A 13,589-nucleotide genomic window follows, 5' to 3' on the forward strand; every position below is an offset into this window, starting at 1 on the left:
TCCATATAGATTCTACTGGCATTAATTGAGAGTGTAATAGTATAATTACAAGCGGGCTGACATGGTATGCAGCATAGCAACAGCCGGCGGAGTTCCTGACGTCACTGTGCACTTGATCCACTGTCAGTATGTTTGCAGGAGAGGGAGCGTGCTCTGCCTCTCTAGATGCATACATGAAAAGCCTCCCGTAGATTCAGTGCTCTGCGTACGACGCAATTTACATGGTTGGCTGGGCTAGTAGAAGGAGGGGTGGTAGTGGAGATCTGAGACATAAAGGACAAGCCTTCTCAGACTTCCTGTGATGTGTGAAGTGGCCATCGGTAGCCTATAGGAAGGACCGGAGTGTTGACATAAACCCATAGCTTATGGCACCATAAGAACTGTAAGAGAGGGGTATAACACACTCTGTCTTTCTCTCTCATCCGTCCATGCATTTAGTCAAATCCAGTTGTTATCATTCAATACCCTGAATTGTGACCCCCCCCCCAAATATTTTGCTATCTAATTCCCTTGCAACCAGTGTGGGATTTTTGGTAGCTGGCGAAGCCCGCGCAACATATGTAACGAAACAGCGGCTGTAATTCTTTCTTTGTAACCAAGCCGATAGTGAAAATAGCTGAACACCTCAACTATTCAACGTTGCCCTTTCTCCTGTAGCGTGTATGACCATGTTCTCCCCCAGCTGACCGTACAGCCAGAGGACATGTTTGAATTATTGACTAAGATCACCCAGCAGGTGAGTCTGTTCTTTCATGTGCTTCACAACGCCCCCCCCCCCCCTCCCCCCCTTTTAATTAGTTATGAAGCCCTGCTCGTCTCCGCTCGTTAGCGTGAATCAAACAGCATAATTTACCGCCCGTGCGTCTGTTGATAACTACTTTATTGAGGGTAATTGTACTTACTATGACTGTGATATGTGGTTGTCTCACCTAGCTGTCTCTAAATGACTAAAATGTTAGTCTGTTATCGAGGACCAGTATTGCTCGGTACCTGTAGCCACAATGGAGTAGATGGTAGAAGTTGGTGATAGAACTGGTCCAGGGTCAGATATTATATTTAGGTTCATAATGTTTGAGGTTAAGGTTGGTGGTAGGGGAATCTGATCCTTTATCTGTGGTTATAGCTGTATGGGGAGATCCGTATCATGGTAATGAAAGAGGGAAGTTCTCCCAGTGCAATAACAATACAAGCCCTTACAATCGCCATTGGCACCTGTCATGAAATATGCAGCACACATTATGAGATACTACTACTTGTTTAAACATGATTGTTCATTGTCTGAAGCATGTCGTCACACAAAGCGGTAGTCTACTGGTGGAGTCCTATCGTGAAACAGCCCACAGAGAGGTGAGATGCCAGAGGATCCTGAGGGAAAGCTTATTGGTCACCAGGGGAGCAGCACATTTTGTAAAGGTTGAACAGGTGTTCAATAATTCACAGGCATTTCATGCTGCAAGACTGACTCACAAAGACTCACAAAGCACAAGTGGTCTGATGTTGAATTTAGGTCAAAACAAAAGTTGATCTCTTGATTTGACTCTGTTTCCCCAATCTTTTTGCTATACCATGTTTTCATTGAACGTGAAATGGATGCACTGCTATCCAATGAACATTGTGCTTGGGTGGCGTGTAAAAGAGAGAGGCTAACCTCTTCTACCTCAGAAACACTATGTTCTATTTCTAATTATATACATATATTTTATTCTTCATTTTTAAAAATGTAACCTTTATTTAACTAGGCAAGTCAGTTAAGAACAAATTCTTATTTACTTTGACGGCCTATAATATGTGGGATTCGAATCCCACATTGGGACTGTTTACAGTAAACTCAGTACAGTGTTTGTGTTAACTCTCACGGTGTACCATTTCCTTGAAATGCGCTGTTGTTGTCTCACATTAGCCTAAATGCACAATGTGCCTAGAACAATGCTTCATAGTATTTTAAAATGAGAGTACATCAGGAATGGACACAGTTACTGTATGGGAGGGGGTAAGGTTGTCTGACTACCCTTTCTCAGTGCTTTGTTGCACACCACAGTACATAATAATTAAACCATTTACTGCTTTTGTGGTACTTGGCGCACAAACAGCACACACCTCGTCCGACACAATTTCCACCAACAGCACCACTCACACGTTGCTAACCTTCAGGCAGCTAGCTAGAGAGAGCATGACTCTAGTGGCCTGGGACTTTAATGCAGGGAAACTCAAATCCGTTTTACCTAATTTCTACCAGCATGTTAAATGTGCAACCAGAGGGAAACCACTCTAGACCACCTTTACTCCACACACAGTGACATGTACAAAGCTCTCCCTCGACCTCCATTTGGCAAATCTGACCATAATTGTATCCTCCTGATTCCTGCTTAAAAGCAAAAACTAAAGCAGAAAGCACCAGTGACTCGGTCAATAAGAAAGTAGTCAGATGAAGCAGATGCTAAGCTACAGGACTGTTTTGCTAGCACAGACTGGAATATGTTCCGGGATTCTTTAGATGGCATTGAGGAGTACACCACATCAGTCACTGGCTTCATCAATAAGTGCATCGATGACATTGTCCACACAGTGACCGTACATACCACTACCAGAAGCCATAGATTACAGGCAACATCCGCAATGAGCTAAAGGGTAGAGCTGCCGCTTTCAAGGAGTGGGACTCTAACCCGGAAGCTTATAAGACATCCCGCTATTCCCTCCAACGAACCATCAAAAAAGCGAACACTAAGGTAACCTGCCTAAATGACTACAGACCTATAGCACTCACGGCTGTAGCCATGAAGTGCTTTCAAAGGCTGGTAATGGCTCACATCAACACTATTATCTCAGAAACCCTAGACCCACTCCAATTTTCATACCGCCCCAACAGATCCACAAATGATGCAATCTCTATTGCACTCCACACAGCCTTTTCCCACCTGGACAAAATGAACAGCTATGTGAGAATGCTATTCATTGACTACAGCTCAGCGTTCAACACCATAGTGCCCTCAAAGCTCATCACTAAGCTAAGGACCCTGGGACTAAATACCTCCCTCTGCAACTGGATCTTGGACTTCCTGACAGGCCACCCCCAGGTGGTAAGGGTAGGTAACAACACACTAGATAGCTGTACTAGATTCTATTGGCAGATCAAAGCCATAGGTTTGGCAGTGGAGGCCCAAACAGAGAGTGAAACGGTGCCCAAAGCCAGCTGTGTGGTTAACATTACGCAATGGTAATATGTATCATGGTGTAAACCTAGGCCTCCCAGACAGTTTTGTGTGTGTGTTAGTATTGTTGTGGAAAATTCGATCCAAAGACTAAGGCAGAGATTATTGAATGATATAATAGAAACATCTTTAGTAGAAGCAGCTACAAGGGAGATCTATCTCTGATTTCACAGGGAAGAACAAAACTAATAAATGGTTACATGCCTTATACTGTATAGTGGGAGGTGATAGTACAATCATATTGTTTACACAAAAGTTCTTTCAATACAAGCAACAGGCCCAGAAGACAATGTCCTTGTGTTAGGGTGCAGACATACTAGGAGTCTATGAAAGGCATAGTCCAACACAGAACATATCCCTTGGGAAGTTACAACAGCTCACCCCAAATTCTGCCATCACAGTATTATCCAAGTGCTTTCTCTGGGTACTGAGAATTCAGAAAATCAGTTGAGTAACTTTTTTCTATAAATAAAATACAATTTTATTTTTCACATACTTCGTAAACAACAGGTGTAGACTAACGTGGGAATTCTTGTTTTTCGGGCCCTTCGCAACAATGCAGTGAAAGAGAAAATAGAGAATTAATAGAAAATTAAAACGCGTAATAATAAATACACAATGAGAAACGATAGCTTGGCTAATATGTGATATTCTCACCTATACTCAATACAACACATGGAACTTTATTTTATTATTTTATAAATATTAAAACATACAATCTACTTGCAGTGACACCACTCAACATCTACATCACATGCAGTCATCTAACAGACTCCATCCAGAGTGACCCACAGAAGTAACTTTGTATGCATTTAGTTTTCTTATTTGATGGGACTACACATAGGGAAAACGTGCCTTCAGAAAGTATTCAGACCCCTTGACCTTTTCAACAAATAAAATGAGGTTACAGCCTTACTCAAATGTATTAAATAGATGTTTTCCATCATCTACAAACAATACCTCATAATGACAAAGCAAAAACTTATGTTAGAAATGTTTGCTAATTTATTACAAATTAAAAAATTAAATATCACATTTACATCCTCATGCCTTTTGCACACATTGTATATAGATTCTCTTTTTTCTACCATGTTATTGACTTGTCTATTGTTTACTCCATGTGTAACTCTGTGTTGTTGTCTGTTCACACTGCTATGCTTTATCTTGGCCAGGTCGCAGTTGCAAATGAGAACTTGTTCTCAACTAGCCTACCTGGTTAAATAAAGGTGAAATAAAAATAAAAATAAAATAAAACATAAGTATTCAGACCCTTTACTCAGTACTTTATTGAAGCACCTTTGACAGCGATTACAGCCTTGAGTCTTCTTGGGTATGACGCTACAATCTTGGCACACCTGTATTTGGGGAGTTTCTCCCATTCTTTTCTGCAGATCCCCTCAAGCTCTGTCAGCTATTTTCAGGTCTCTGCAGAGATGTTAGATCGGGTTCAAGTACGAGTTCTGGCTTGGCCGCTCAAGAACATTCAGAGACTTGACCCAATGCCACTCCTGCATTGTCTTGGCTGTGTGCTTATGGTCGTTGTCCTGTTGGAAGGTGAACCTTCGCCCCAGTCTGAGGTCCAGGATTTCTCTGTACTTTTCTGCGTTCATCTTGGCCTCAATCCTGACTAGTCTCCCAGTCCCTACAGCTGAAAAACATCCCCACAGCATGATGCTGCCACCACCATGTTTCACCGTAGGGATGGTGCCAGGTTTCCTCCAGATGTGACGCTTGGCATTCAGGCCAAAGAGTTCAATCTTGGTTTCTTCAGACCAGAGAATCTTGTTTCTCATGGTCTTCTCATGGTTCTTGGTCACCTCCCTGACCAAGGCCCTTCTCCCCTGATTGCTCAGTTTGGCCGGGTGGTCAGCTCTAGGAAGAGTCTTGGTGGTTCCAGTCTTTTTACATTTAAGAATGATGTAGGCCACTGTCTTCTTGGGGACCTTCAATGTTGCAGAAATATTTTGGTACCCTTCCCAAGATCTGTGCCTCAACACAATTCTGTCTCAAAGCTCTACGGACAACTCCTTCGACCTCATGGCTTGGTTTTTGCTCTGACATGCACTGTCAATTGTGTGACCTTACATAGACATATGTGCCTTTCCAAATCATGTCCAGTCAATTGAATTTACCACAGGTGGACTCCAATCAAGTTGTAGAAACATCTCAAGGATGATCAATGGAAACAATTTCTAGTCTCATAGCAATGGGTCTGAATACGTAAAAAAATAAAAAAATTGTGTATTGCGTGTATATTGCTTAGGAAATTGTTTTATTTCATCCATTTTAGAATAAGGCTATAATATAACAAAATGTGGAAAAAGTCAAGGGGTCTGAATACTTTCCGAACGCACTGCATATTGCTTTAGAATTGCTGCAGTAGGGTGAATTGGCTACAGAGTAGGAGAGTCACTGAGTTCCTTTGATCCTGGGAGTAGCCGTGCCTATCAGGGCGTACATGTTGCTCTTTGCTTTCCTGTCATGCTCCCAATGTTCCTAATTTCCAAGTTTTATCTGCTAATGTTTATGAAAGCGTTACAGAGCTTGGCCTCAACAGGCTTCAACCCCACAGACCACACACACTTTGGCTGTGGCCCAATTCTCTTAATAGACATAAAAGCACTGGGATACAAACACTGCTTGGCAGTTATGCCCCCCCCCTCTCTCTTTCTCTCTGTCTGGTCTGATATGATGAATTTTTGGCTGGTTTGCTTAGTAGGCGTTTTGCTTTCGTGGCTAGCCAGCCATCCAGAAGCCGGCCGGTCAGAAGTGTGTTCCACTCCGGAAATTGGGTCTTGTTAAATCCATGCTACCCCGAGGGCACAATCACCCCTGATGCGCCAGCCTGATATTTCCATATCAGACACACATGTGGGCATAGACACACTCATGCACATGCTTGGAAACACACATGCGGGGAGAGAGGGAGAGAATGACCTACACCCCCCCCCCCCCCCCACCCCCCACACCTCATTCTGGTTTTCTGTCTAATTTCAAAGCTCCAACAGAATTAATGAAACAGACAGGGAGATATCTGGCTGCACTAGAGGATGGAGGAGAACGAAGACAGTTGCACATTTTTCAATGGATCCTCTAATAGAGCTGTTTCCATTGGGGGACTTTCTGCGTGAAACGAGTTGGCTGGTGTCTTCATTGTGTCGGCGGCCCTTTTCATTTCTACCTCTCTGAGAATCACCTCAAGGTTTTTTCAATAAATTAAAGCTAATTAAAGGCGAGCAGCGTTCGGGAAGCGGACCTACTGGTACTGCCACCGCCTCACTCACGTTTCAAAGTGAACAAACACGCCAATTAACACCCCAAAATAAGCACGCCACGCCCCAGCCCCTCGTGCACCTCACCAAATAACTATGCTAATCACAGCTGATTACGAAGGCAAGGTACAGTACAGTGGAGTTGTCTCGGTAGTAAAAAGAACAATTTACGTTTAAATGCTCTCCCTTCAAACCTCCATTACTCCATAATCTTCCAGACTGTAGCCTCCTTCTCCTTTATTTTCTCCCTTATTTCATCACGTCTCCGTTTTCTCATTCACAGCCCATTGACTTTTATCTGGCTATAGCTGAAAGTAGGCTTATCACCATAACGGTGTCCCTTCTGGTTCAGATTTGGCCTGGTAATATGGGAAGGCCATCAAACACTTGAGCAAGATGGGGATTAGGAGGAAACCTATTTTAGCCCCAGAGGCCTTTCAGCCGCGGCACGGGTCGGCTCGCAACTAGGACTAAACGTTGTCACGTCGTCGCGTATTAAGTCCGGTGAATAATCCCAGATCCAGATATGTGTGTCAAAGACGGAGGGATGAAAAGAAGAGAACTAGGCCTCTGTGGCAGGGTCTTGGAAGACGACAAATGGAGTGGGAAACTAATGAAGAGATTGAAGAGAGAGGAGTGTGTGTGTGTTGGATACTCTGGGGCTTATTCGTTTAGCATTCAGCTGCAATACACATACAGGAAACAGAGCCATGAGTGTAATGCCAATGGGTAGTAGTGACTGAGGCTGCCAGTGGAAAAGTGTTTTCCTGTCCTCACTGGGACTTTAGCTACAGATTACTGCTCTATTGAGGGAAATGATTTTGCTGTGAGACTAGTGACAAGAACTGGGTCATATTCATCAGGGCAAGCATTAGCAAAACGTTTTGCAACAAAAAACAAAAATGAATATTTCTTATTCAGGTACTTGCTCCCTGTTTCTGTCCGTTTTCTTCTATTTGGTGCGTAATGAATACGACCGTGGAGTGAAATAACATGATGGGAGGGATGAACTGGATCAATAAATTATGTTGTCTTCATTGGTTGACCCGCATCATTATATACTGCAATTTGGAAAAGGTCAACAGAATCCTGTCAACCTGGACGTTATTTTAAACCACACCCTAACTGCTGTACTTAACATACAGATGGAATTTCATATTAGTCCCACAGTCTTCCAAACGGCATGCTTTGGTTTTCACAAGCCGTGCCCTCACAGTTTTGTCTTACGCTCACAGTTTTTGAGGCCTGTTCTGTCTCCCAGTCGTCTCATAGTCGTGAGCCATCCTCAAAAGCCCTTATGAGGAAATACCAAGAGGCTGGGACGTCTCTCAAACCCTACCCGTATTCTAGGGCTGTCTGTCTGCCTACATTCCTATAGCCGTCCTGTCTACCACCCCTACTCTCAGCTGTCAGTACTAATCCAGTCTCCATGCCCCCCCCCCCCCCCCCCCCCCCCCAAGCCCCAGGCAGCTATAGGACCGCCAATGTACCTAATATAGAAGGGAGAGCCTTCTTCAATCTGATAGTCTGCACAGTTGCATAGACACCAAAACCTGGTTCAAATAGCCTACCATTTGTTTTATTGGGGCGTTGGATTAAGCCTGCGGGCAGGGTTTGCAATTTTGAACTTTTGGGACTAAGTACCGTTGGTTCCCTTGTGCCAGGTGAGCTCAATCAAGCTCAGCTTAAGTATTTGATAGATTAGTTGTATTATTTAAACCCAGGTCTGATGTAGACCGGACTGCAGTCTGTCTTGTAGAGTCTGGCCCATCATACAAACACCCCATGTCTATGGCATGAAGATTGACAGGGCTCTACAGGGCTATACGCTGGGCTAATGGGGTGATAGGATGAGTGGGAGGGAAGGAGGTTAGGGGGTTCTCTGGGTCTTATTTAAGGAATCTTGATGGAATGTGAAGACTGTGCCCCCACCCTTGAAGCTATTTGGAATGTGTAGTTCATTAGTTTCCGCCCTCACTGTTTTGAGGAGGAACACCCTGGGTAAGGAATTTGAAAAAGGACTTAAGTTGACCTTGAGGGCTGTAAAGAACTGATGTAACACCCTGCAAAACTGTCGAAGTGATTTGATATCGACAGCTTTCAGAAACTCCTGTCTCACGATTGGGCCTGCCCATCGTCCCTCAGCCAATCAGAGCTTCCTCAGCAGTAATTGTGACATGATCACAATGGGGTGTTTTTGTTGACTTCACAGGTTGTCACGACAGCGTAGTGATGTCATTGGCAATTTTGCAGTAGAATTTGCTAAATTGAACCACATCCTTTTCCTCTAATGTGAACTTCTTTTGGAAAATTTGTTCTGTTTAGCTAAGAACTTAGAGCCTGTTTTTTTATCTCTTTTTTTGTCCTCAGACCTTGTGGGACTTTTCGCTATTTCAAGGAAGGCATCTGCTCATATTCCTTACTTTGTCATGCCCCAGTTAATAAAGTGAATTAAATGTCCGATTCCGAGGAGGAAGGGCTTAGTACCACAGTGCTCTATCCATTACCCTGGCTACAATAGGACTCGTGACAATTGACACGATTAATTGACTCGATAAAAAAAAAAAAAAGTCAAAGCCCAGACACATACAATCTAAAAGAGTTAGCTTCGTGGTGGTGCACTGAATCCAACCGTTGCCACGCTGAACCATCCTCATCATTTCCACTGTATGCATGGGGGTTTTGGCTCTGTCTGGCCCCATCTCTCAGCCTCGGCCATGTCCTCGTCCTCATCTGCTCTAATTCCCCGTCCCGGTTCTCTCCCTCCACCACAGGCCCCTGTGGCGCCGTGGCTGGGATGATGCTAGCACTAGCGTAGCGTCACACGCTAACACAGGCTAACACAGAGGGACAGGGACAGTTCTGCCTGCCTTCCCAGACTCCCGTCTCAGTAAAGGGTGATTCTAAAACACTGCTGTATCTAAACAGATATATAGGCAGTGCTATGTTTCACTATCATAAGAAAAGCTTGGTTGTTGGTAACTGAAATTTGGTGCTCAACAAGGAGATGGATTTAGTCTTCAGCTTCAGTTTCCCTCCAATAAGCCTTCCCACTTTTTACATCCACTGACAGCCACAACAATCCATTCAAAACAAACCACAGACAAAACAAAGTCTACACGGCTGTTTCTCATCTACAATATGCTCTTGACTGCATGGGCCTCTTGACTCCCTGAGTGGGCCTCTGACTGCCAGTAGCAGTGTGATGAGTCTTCATCCCTGCGTTCTGCGCTTGTTTGTGGTGCCCTGCCCACACACACGCACGCACGCACGCACGCACGCACGCACGCACACACGCACGCACACACACACAGAGCATCCCAGAGATATGCCACACATTCCTCATGCCCTGTCACATTGTGTGAGCAGTGGGAGATGGAAAGGACAGCTCCATCTCTGTTACCTACTCAGGGGAAGGCTGATGCAATGACATACAGAGACAAGTGGCTGAATGGGCTTTCAGAGTAACCTAAAGAAATACACCGCAGATACTGTAGAGCAACATTGGAAATAACTAGAAGAAGAATGTGCCTTAAAGCATCACTCCCTCTGATTGTCCCACGGATCTTGATAAAGTAGTCGGTGACATACTGCAATTTTATGGTAAGTAGTATGGAGACTAGCCTAATTATAAGTGCACTTCACCGTTTTCAACATCATATTCATTATCTCCAGCACCACACCAGTGTCGACATGTGAAAACGGCCATTTTCTAGATTCTGTTGTCAAAAATATAGGAAGGAACATACGCCAAAAACATACGTTGACATGTCTAGCTACATTTTGCTGACTTGTCAGACCAGTCAGAATTATGGCGACACGCTGGTAAACACATTGGACTGTTAGCGCTGGTCTGGACAAAGGGGTGAATCGATCAGGCTGATTGTCATTAAAATGCCATCAACTCTGCTGTGGTCAATATGTGTGTGACAGCTGTAGCCTGTTTGGCCAGAGGGCGTTGGCCAGCCTGCAAAGTCAGTACAACATGGCAACACTAAACTGCAAAATGGCACCCTATTCCTTTATAGTGCACTACTTTCCACAGGGCTCTGGTCAAAAGTAGTGCACTATATAGGGAATAGGTTGCCATTTCACACAAACTCTTTTTTTTCCCAGCTTCCATTGCTCTGTATATTTCTAGCACTCAGAGCCTATACTGTAGCTACTGTAGCTATGTAGGTCTCTTTCTGGTTTGTAATATATTGCTTTATGTAGGTCTGTCTGGTTTGTAATATATTACTTTATGTAGGTCTGTCTGGTTTGTAATATATTACTTTATGTAGGTCTGTCTGGTTTGTAATATATTACTTTATGTAGGTCTGTCTGGTTTGTAATATATTACTTTATGTAGGTCTGTCTGGTTTGTAATATATTGCTTTATGTAGGTCTGTCTGGTTTGTAATATATTGCTTTATGTAGGTCTGTCTGGTTTGTAATATATTACTTTATGTAGGTCTGTCTGGTTTGTAATATATTACTTTATGTAGGTCTCTGTCTGGTTTGTAATATATTACCATATTTAGGTCTCTGTCTGGTTTGTAATATATTACCATATGTAGGTCTCTTTCTGGTTTGTAGTATATTGCTTTATTTAGGTCTCTTTCTGGTTTGTAGTATATTGCTTTATTTAGGTCTCTTTCTGGTTTGTAGTATATTGCTTTATGTAGGTCTCTTTCTGGTTTGTAGTATATTGCTTTATTTAGGTCTCTTTCTGGTTTGTAATATATTGCTTTATGTAGGTCTCTTTCTGGTTTGTAGTATATTGCTTTATGTAGGTCTCTTTCTGGTTTGTAATATATTGCTTTATGTAGGTCTCTTTCTGGTTTGTAGTATATTGCTTTATGTAGGTCTCTTTCTGGTTTGTAATATATTGCTTTATGTAGGTCTCTTTCAAACTAATCTGGGCCGACTGTTCCGCAACTAGATCAGACCCTTCCTTGTAGATATTTTACGACAAAGCTCATAAAAAAGCTTTGCATTTTAAGCTTGTTGTTAGTGTCTGCCTATTAAGTTTATTAGCAGTCGGTGAATCATTTGTCATCTACAAATGATACATCAGCATAAACAGTTACCATTTGTCTTCAGTAGGAATAGGCTATGTCTATATGTTTCTATTGAAATGCTTGGTCATTCTACAAAGACCAGACTGACAGATAGAGATATCAGAGGCAGTCGTCCTCTTGCATCAAAGAGGTGGAGAGAAGAGGAGAGAAGAGGTAACTCACAGAAGGGGAGAGGGAAGGGGAGGGTGAGAGAGGGCGTGAGGAGAGGGTGAGAAAGAAGGGAGGTGTTGGTGCAATGCAGTGCTCACCATGCCACAGGGCCCCCATGTCACAGCTATTAATAAGGAGTGCTATTCCATACATCAGCTATTCAGGAGGGATCCTGGCAACCAGAGCCCCCGCGCCAACCAATCGGGTTATTTATAGATTTGGGGGTCAGGAGATTTTTTTGAGACTGGCATTGTAGGGGCGGGACTTCACATACTAGGAGTAGGAGACAGTGTGTATGTGCGTGTGTGGTGGGGGTGTGAGGAGATTGGTATGCGTGTGTGCCTGTGTGTGTGTGTGTAGAGCAGGAAGTATGTCCGGAATTTTCCAAACCTCTTCTGGATTTCAATTAGATGTAAACACACCAACACCAAAGTATTGTAGCATATAAACACTACTCCTTATGTAAGATAGTGAGCGAAGGACGGTGTAGAGAAAGATTTGAATTGTAACGACTGTGGCATAATATATTAGGGAGGAGCAGGAGATTTATTACAGACGGATGCCGTTCAGCAGAGGAAGTCAGATACATTGGTTCTGCATGTAGAGAGGAATGAGGAGGGAGAAAGAGAGATTGAGATTTATGTTGACTGCTGCTGTCTCCGTGGCAACCCTCGAGCATCATGGGGTGGAACATTGTATTTTCCCCCTCTCGTTGCTGTCGTTTGCAAGAGACCTGTCATATTGACAAGGAGCTGAGGCGCTTACATTAGAAAAAAACAACTTTTCACTGCTGCTACAACAATGTAGAGATTTGAATGGCAGTGGAGCAAGTGCTAGGCTAGGATAGAACTATGTATTAATCCATCTGCAGCTAACTTCTGAGTTTGCCAGCGTAGGTGCCTATAAGAGAAAAACCTTACAGTTATAGATCTGACTGTCCAGTGGGTACTTGAAAATAAAGAGCCCCGTGTTACACACAGACATGGACGATACATAATAGGAGAGTGGTGAACAGAAATCCCCCTAACAAATGTTGAGCTAAAGGAGCACTTTACAGATGTAGGATCTTAATTTGAGCCAGTTTTCTACAGGAGGAAAATAATCCTGCAGTAACAGGAGAAGTGAATTATGATGTGGATTATAATCAATGGACATTTTTGTAGGGGTTGAGGCATTTTTGGTAAGGGAAAATCAAGTTTTGACATTTCCAATTGGAAATGACAAACTTCAGAAGCTTTAAGAGTTCTCCTGCAGCAGGCTGATCAAATTAAGATCCTACAGCTGTGCATAATACTGTAACACAATACCCCAACCGCCCTTTAAGATAATGTAACTCCCGGTTTCATTTTCAATAGCTTTGCATGGCCAATCTCTGCAGATGGAAACATCGGTTAGAAATACCATACAATAACATATGGAAATATCATACCACAGCACATTATTATATTTCTGTTAATGCAATAGTAGATGGATGATAGAGGGGTCATACAAACAGAGTGATGACAGCCAATACACAGAAACCTAGTGAATGATGGATGAGGAAGATATGAAAAAGGAGCTGGGAACTTGAGAAGGGAGAATGTGAACCATGGCTGATGAGCTCCAGTTCATGGTTGGATGAATTGACCAGAATGGTCTTTTAATAATTCATCGACTTAACCCTAGCTATGGATATTGAAATACATCACGGTACTTCCTAGGAGATCAGTGACAGTGCGATGAAATGGATTTGGAGAATGAAATGGATTTGGTTTGAGAAACATCATCAGAGCTTGTACTGAATTGGGTAGAATACTGTAGAAAATCTCTTTTTGTTTTACAGTAATGACTAAATGCACAAGCTGTTTTCTGCAATCCCCACTGTTTGAAATGATGGTCATCAGCATTGGTTGCAA

At 43.1% G+C, this 13,589-nt stretch overlaps 1 protein-coding gene across 7 annotated transcripts in view; it reads left to right on the forward strand.

The window, feature by feature from the left end:
* The window catches only part of LOC129819780 (protein MTSS 1-like), a 49,069-nt gene that overhangs the window by 18,506 nt on the left and 16,974 nt on the right, over window positions 1-13,589 (forward strand). Inside the window, exon 1 of one of the 7 annotated variants that reach the window (XM_055876366.1) lies at window positions 9,825-10,084. The exons of the other annotated variants lie outside the window; for them this stretch is intronic. The gene's annotated coding sequence lies outside the window, so the exon portion shown is untranslated. Of the gene's footprint in view, window positions 1-9,824; window positions 10,085-13,589 lie in introns of those variants that run through there. 7 annotated transcript variants of the gene reach the window in all.

The sequence above is a fragment of the Salvelinus fontinalis genome, chromosome 22, assembly GCF_029448725.1.
Source record: "Salvelinus fontinalis isolate EN_2023a chromosome 22, ASM2944872v1, whole genome shotgun sequence".
Lineage (NCBI taxonomy): Eukaryota > Metazoa > Chordata > Actinopteri > Salmoniformes > Salmonidae > Salvelinus > Salvelinus fontinalis.